Consider the following 8,367-nt stretch of genomic DNA (forward strand, 5'->3'; position numbering starts at 1 on the left):
CATGTTTTTAAATAAATAAATAGTATAATGTTAAATCATATAGTATGTCTAGGACACATATGCCCTTCAATATTAGGGTCTACAATTTTATAATATATATATATATATATATATATATATATTTATATATTAAAAAAGTTTAAATATTCTCACAAAGTATTATATCATTTAATCAACTAAAATATGTAATTATATAAAATTATTAATTATTATAATATAATATAATATAAAAATAATAATAAATAAGAACAAATTTTATTTTTAAGATAAATCCCAAAAAAAAAATTTAAAAAAATAGAAACCAATAAAATGTTTTCCTAATTTTAAAGTATTTTTTTAATAGATTGCTCAATATTTTATTTTATAAAAGGATATTATACCAGAATTCTTTTATATATATTTTAGAAAACTAATCTTTTATTCATTGAACATTATTTGAACCCAAATCCAACTAGATTTTCTCTTTCTTATTTTTATATTGGACTTTGTCTTCTAGGACCAACTTAAGTTTTTTATATATTAATCAATTGTGTTGCAAAACAAACAATAAACAATTAGCATAGTAAAATTATAAAAGTGTTTAGTTAGAATAGTTTTATACATAATAAAATTAATTAATGGTATAACTTATATCTTTTAAAAAAAACTATAAATTATTAACATCTTACACGTATGTTAACAAGAAGGTATTAAATTCTTGATTTATTTTATTATTTTTTATCCCATATCTTTAATATAAACATTTATTTATTTATTTATTTATTTATTTATTAAGTTTAATTATTAAGTTTTTATAATTTTTTTAATTTTAATATATATTATTTATTTTTAAAATAAACTTATTTTATAAATTTTATTATTTAAAATTTTAAATAATTTAAAATTTGTAATTTTACAAAAGAAAGTTAATGTTTATTTTATAATTAGTAGTATAATTATTATAATAATTGCATCTCTTATTAATTACAAGTTAGTTCAATAATTTAAAAAATATATATTATCTTTCATATTTTAAAAAAAAATTATAAAATAATACTAATTATTTATTTTTATATATTATTATTAATTTAAAATAATAATATTAATAATATTTAAACTAATTAAAATAAATTTTAAATAGCATTAAAATATCAATAAAGTTAACTAAAAATAATTAACAAAAATAAAAATATATATATATATATTATTTTATTCTTATATATAAATTTATTATATCTACCAAATAAAAAATATAAGTATATACAATATCTTCTACTTTCAACAATAATAATAGTAATAATATAGTTTATTCCATTTTATACTTCATTACAATTTATATCATTTTATAATTTATTATAATTTATATCTCCTTACCCTATAATATAGATATTCATTGCACCAAACCCATATAAACATTTTAAACTTTGTATTGTTTAGTCATTCTTTGCCTTTCAACCTTATATGTTTGGAAACGAATTCTTTGTTATAAGAATCATTATTTTACTTAAACCTTCGCTATTTTTAAAATCAAATGGTAATAATTAAAAAATTATTTTTTTTTATCTTGTGTTTTCAAATATTGTTATAGTATCTAAATTTGTTATCTATGTTTGATTATTTATATTTCTATTTATTGTTTTGATTGTACCTTTTTATTTGAAATAAATGATTAAAAAAAAGTCCAATGTATTAATTTCATTACTTAATTAGGGTTTCAACCGCTAAGATATGTGGCACCTGGTTGTCTGCTGTTGGTTTGCGGGCAGCAGTTGGAGCCAGCTATTAATTAATGATCAAATAAATATAAAAATAAATAAATAAAAATTCACTAATTTCATCTTACCTGGCAACCCTTTTAATTAATTAATTAATGGGATCACACGCTCTGTCTTTTAAGATCTTTTGTTTGACTTAAAAAAAATCTAAGTCTATTTAAAAATTATTTTATTCTTATTTTTATATATATAATTATATATTAGTAAATTTGTAAATAAAGAAGGGTATTTGTGTTTAATATTTATATTATTAATGGATGATACGACGTGATCATGATTATGTGATGACTTTAAAGAAATTATTTGAATAATCTCATTTATTCAATTAATTTCAGCCACAAAACCTATAGTATAATAATATCAACAACTAATTAAAAGATAACTTTCAGCATAAATAAAATTAAATAAAATAAAAGCAGGCCAAGCTTCTCTTTCTCTATTATTTTTGTTTTCTCATTATAGGTCATACAATATAATCAATAAAATGAAATTAATAAAATAACTCAAATAATAAGAATCTAACCTTAAGTCCAAATATAATCATGATAATTTCTTCAAATCAAAAAATATATATTATAATATTATTGAACATGTTAATTTATAAGAAGATTAAATTAAGAAATGAAAAGATGTTAATGATAATAATTTCATAATTGTAATTATAAAATAAATATTTTATTAGGTTGAAACTATTATAACTTTACAATCATAATCTTATCTAAATCATAGCCAGGAATGTTATGAATGGGCAGATTGTGACTTAGAATGCGTTTATCATTCTCATTCCTTCCACTTTATACTTTTTTTTTACTAACACTCTTTCTAGTTCGGTTTTGAGAATTTTTCGCAATGCATCGTTACACCTGTCTTTTAAAAAAATCATAAAATTATATAAATATATTTTTAATATTATATATTATAATATGTTGAAATTTTATATTATTTAAAAAAAATTAAAACTCTTATAAAATGTGAATTATAAATAAATATATTAATCATATTATTTATTTGATTATGCTTATTAATATTTCAATTTAAATCAGAATAAGATTGGGAGAGTCCACCCTTCAGACAAAGACACAAATATTGTCTCAAACTCACTACGATCAAATACATGTTAAATCGGAAAAACCTAATAATAGGTCAATTTTGATTGAAAATTATAATTTTTTGAAAATGAAAAATATATTAAATGTGACGAATTATAGTTGTCATTCTTAAATTCTTAAGCGTGATATTTATTCTATGGAGTGAATTTTATTGATATGGGGAAGATGTCAAAACCATACAATCAACAACCATAAGCAAGCCCAAATGCTGAGAGTGATGTAGTGATGTGGCCAATGGATGAATTTTTGTTTATATTTTACTTATATGAGTCACATTTCAAAATTAATAGTACTTAATAATACACTATGGTAGGGTAATTAAAACATTTATTCTTTTATAATATTACTTTAAATAAAAAAATTTAGAGACATAATTTAAGAATATGTATTGTTGATAAAAAAAATTCAAATTTAGATTAAAAACTTATCATAAAAGGCATTGTAATAAATAATTCAAGATTTGTTATACTGATTTTGAAAAAAAATAAAATTTAGTAAAAAATTAAAATGTATTAATATATAATAAAAAAAAATTTATTTTAAATAAAAAATATTTTAATATATATATATATTTTTTTAATAAATTGAATAATATAATTAGTGAAAAAATAATGAAATGTCTTTTTATTAAAGTTTAATTAAAAGAAGGAGCTCTTATTTTATTTAAATTTTAAATATAAAATAATATTTTGGTATAGTCTCTAATAACCAATATTTTTATTAAATAATTTATTTTGTTCATATAAATACTAAAATAAAAACAAAAATCACATATCTAAATTATTAGTTTATAAAGAGGGAGAAGAGAGAGTTTGAGAGAGTAAATTGAGAGGAATAAATGATGTGTCTCTATATCACTTGTTGAAAAAATAATAAAGAGTGAAAAGAGATAAATTTTATTATTGTTTCGACTAATCAAACATCATTCCTTCTTCATCCTCCTTCCCAAATTTCATTTCCCAACATTTCTCTTATATTATTTGAATAAAAAAAGAGGAGTGATAGAAAGAGAATGAGAATTTGGTGAGGGAATGAATGGGAGGAAAGAAATAAATTATTTAATTTTTTCAGCGAAAGAAAATAAGATTATGCCAGTCATTCCCTCACCAAATTTTCTAACCAAATTCCCTTACCTAATCATTTCTCATAAAAAACAAAAAAAAAGTATTAATATATTAAGAAAATAAAAATATAAAGTCATTTTATTTATAATTTTCTAAATAATAAAACATGAAACAAGCTCCCAAAAGATATAAATAGGGATCAGAGTGGAACACGATTTTCTAGGAAGACGAATCAGACTATTCAAAGGTAATTATAAAAGTACTTTTCCTCGATTTTATATATTATTATTATTATTATTATTATTATTATTTCTCATTTAATTCACCCTTCCCGGTTAAAAGCTCCACTCTTTTTCTCCCTTTTTTAACTTTTTTTTTTTCATCGAAAAAATGGTTTCCTTTAAATTCGTGTTTTCTAAAGTAACACCCAAGTAATATTTTTATAATATTTTTTTTTTATATTTATTTTTTAAAATATTAATTACATTTATAATAAGGGAAAAAACAAAATAGATAGAAATATGAAATATGACTACATCAATAGTAAAGATTGTTTAAAAACCCGACAAATTTATTTAAAAATAATCTTATTGAATTGGCATACATTTAAATTTATTTGAAATTGCTCATTTTAAATTTATTTTAAAAAATGCTACTTATACAAAAAAAAATAAAAAAAATTACATCTTAAAGATTTAAAACCATTTAAAATGATATAAAATTATAAATTTATGTTGAAAATATTATTTAATTCCTTTTATACGTGGTGAATTTATTTATTTTATTTTTCAAGTTTTACTACCAGAAAGATTTTATCTTAATCTTAAGATGACTTTTTAAATTTTATTCTCAAACGATAACGTATTTACCCTGTTTTATTTTTAGATAACAATATTACATATTAAGGTGATGACGATGTTATTACTCATTCCATTCCTACGTATTTAGTTATTGACATAATTTAGAAAGAGTAATGATAAAGAGCTAGAAAAAAATGACAAGAAAGTCTAGAGAAATGATGTGTTATTTTTTGAGTGGTGTGAAAATCTGAAAATTCTCTCATATTAAATTTTCAAACCACTCAGAAAATGACACATCATTTCTCTAAACTTTCTTGTCATTTTTTCCCGCTCTCTATCATTACTCATTTATAAATAGGTAATCGTGGCCTGGAAGAGAGAAAAATTGAAACTAATTATGTTCGGTACATTTTTTTATTCCCGAACATGACCAAAAGGTACCGCCATTTTTATGTTCAACCCATTTTTTTTTTTTTATGAATTTTTTTTATCATGGACAAAATCTCTGATAAAATGGTCAAATATCCACTAACATGATCATTTATTTATTTATTATTTTTTTATGTATGATTTTTTTATTTCTATCCTGTACAAGTGAAAGATTTGTGACCTTATTTTCATTTTTAACTTTGTTGCCTTATCACGGCTAAATGAAAAATTAATATTTTTTAATAATTAATATAAATGTATTTTTAAAATATAAATTATTTATCGATTTCTCTGTTACACTCCTACTTGCTCCAACTTCAAAACTAGAGACATTTCCAAATGGGATATGCGTTTGTATTTTTTCAAAAAATTATCACTAAGAAATAAATAATATTGATGTTGAAGAGACGAAGATATATCAATAATATTATTATATTGTAATACAAAATTCATAATATATTTGAATCGGCCTACTATAAAGGATTTACACCAAAATGATGACTATCCTCTTAATGAGAATAAATATAATTTTATTTAAAGATGAAATAAATATATTAGTCAAAATAAACTTTAATTCAAATATTAGAAACAAAACCTAGTTAAATATATTAAGGGATCGATAATTTTAAATTAATTATCTAGATATTCAAATTTTGACGGTATAATAAAAATGGTTCATAATTGAAGTTAGATTCTTAAAAATAAATGTATAATGAACAATTTTAAATAAAATAAATGTATAATAAAAAATTTAAAACAAATAAAAATATTTAAAACATAATTAAATATACTTGATCATTATACCTATTGCCAAAAAAATAAAATAATGTCAGTTTATAAGTTAAAATAAAACTTTACAAATTTAGTTTTTTTTAAATTAACACAAATATGTTATATTTATTTAATAAAATATAAAATATAACAAAGGTATGAAAAATAATAATAAATTTAACTTTTATTTTCTCAAGTTAACTTAATTTTTAGGTCGGCTAATATTTATTACTTAATTTAATATATTAAAAAAAAATTTAAAAAATTTATTTGTTACATATATTTATAATCACTTATTTTTAAAAGACTTAAATAATATTATATTTAAAAAATATATAACTTATTTTCTAAACAAAAAACAAACGAAGAGTTATCCTAAAAAACACCAACTTATTACTTATTTTAGTAATGACTCTACAAGTCGTCACCATTCGTCATTGAAAATGACAACATTCAATGACAACACTGATATATAAAAGTATTAGTAACGATATAAGACAGTCGTTACATATATTAATATCAGTAACGACTCTCTAAAGGTAATGTCGTTACTCATATTAATATCAGTAACGACTCTTCAAATGCAATGTCGTTACTGATATATGTATCAATAACGACACTCTTATGATAATGTCGTTACTAATACACTTCTAAAGGTAATGTCGTTATTGATATATATCAGTAACGACTCTCCAAAGGCAATGAAATTATTGATATATGTATTAGTAACGACTCTCTCAAGGCAATGTCGTTACTGATATATATCAACTGTCATTAATGACAGTAAATATTTTCTGTTATATTTTTGTTTCATAATATTATTTATCCTTGTAAACAATAATGAATATTTTTTTTTTGCAAAAAAAAAATCATAAATAAAAACACCAATCCCAATAATATTTACAAATAATATACAAAATACATCAATCTCAAGTCGGAGGGGGAGGGGGTAACATAGATAATATTGTGGCCATCTGTCTGTGCAGCTCCATCGACTCGTTGCACATTCGCTCCCTCATCTCCTTCATCTTAGTCTGCATCTACTCACACTCTTCACGTGACTATTGTCTCTCGGATTCACTCTCCTCCCGCATCATCTACATCTCCTCCTGTAAAGCCCGGTTCTCATCGCGTAATTATTGTGTGTCAGTGCGCTGACTACTTGATAAACTTTGTCGATCATTTGCTCTAAAAGATGTAGGTTATACGTCTGATCCCATACCCATAACTATACCATGTCGATGAGACCCGAACGCGTGCTTCGTCAACTATAGCTCATTCCGACTCGGACCTTCTTCTATGGTAATGCGCAACTTAGAATATAAACACAAATTAAATTTTGATTAGTACATATGTAAATAGGTTTCATGTTAAACCTATAAACATGACTTACTACTTTCTCAAAAACAATAGCAGGGATCTCCGAAGTTGGATCCTATAGAGATGGTTTCTTTGTATACATGTGGAGAAATAGGTCAGCGAAATTAAAGTTTTATCCGGTAGTTCTATCCTATAAAAATTCAATAACGAACATTATAATAAGAACGGAAAACATTAGAAACTTCATATTAAATGATGCATCAACTACCTCTCGACTTGTGAAAATGAGATGTTGCCCGCATGGTTCTTGTACACAACATGCGGCATATTACTTGAATTAGACGTACTTGTTTTCTGTAATTAAGAAAATTTTGTTAGTTTAATAGATTATTAAAGTAAGTGTTCATTAAAAAAAATAACTTACTCTAAACTCCGGAGTGATGAAACGACGATCCAGAAGATAATGTCAATCACTAAGGGCAATCTCGGGAGGAGGATTGACCTAAATCGATGCCTCGTCACCTGCTCAAGCCCTAATGTACCGCATGTTTAACTAACATCTCCACATATCCCAAAGTTGTTTTGCGTGATATATCCCTTGGCAGCGATATGTATCAATGTGCTTCCCACATACTAGAAAGGATCCTGAAAAGTCAACAACTTCATAATAAATTATCACTTAGCTTTTTATAAATGGTGGTTAATACCCCAAAACGAAGAACTTACCATGATAGCCCACCAAATATGATCCAACTATGTGGAGCTCAAGTCAGTCCAACATAACATAGGGTCTTGTGCGGAAATGTAGTGGGGTCTCAAATGATACTGCCTATATACCTCGACCATGTTGTCCTATTATTGCACATGGGCTTACCATCTATCGGGTTGAACTCCAGAGGCATCTTCTTCCCCACCAACAACTAACCAACTGTCGTGTTCTTGTTCTTACCCCATCTCCTCCTCGAAGAAGATCCTAAAAATGAACACAAAATTATATAGAATCATAAGAAAATACATAATCAAACACTGGTACATGCATCAAGCTGAGACGGGGGTTATATCTTATCATCATCGAAGTTAGTGTTATGTACACTATCAACGGTCATATCATCATCACTCT

Source organism: Impatiens glandulifera, chromosome 1 (assembly GCF_907164915.1).
Source record: "Impatiens glandulifera chromosome 1, dImpGla2.1, whole genome shotgun sequence".
NCBI lineage: Eukaryota > Viridiplantae > Streptophyta > Magnoliopsida > Ericales > Balsaminaceae > Impatiens > Impatiens glandulifera.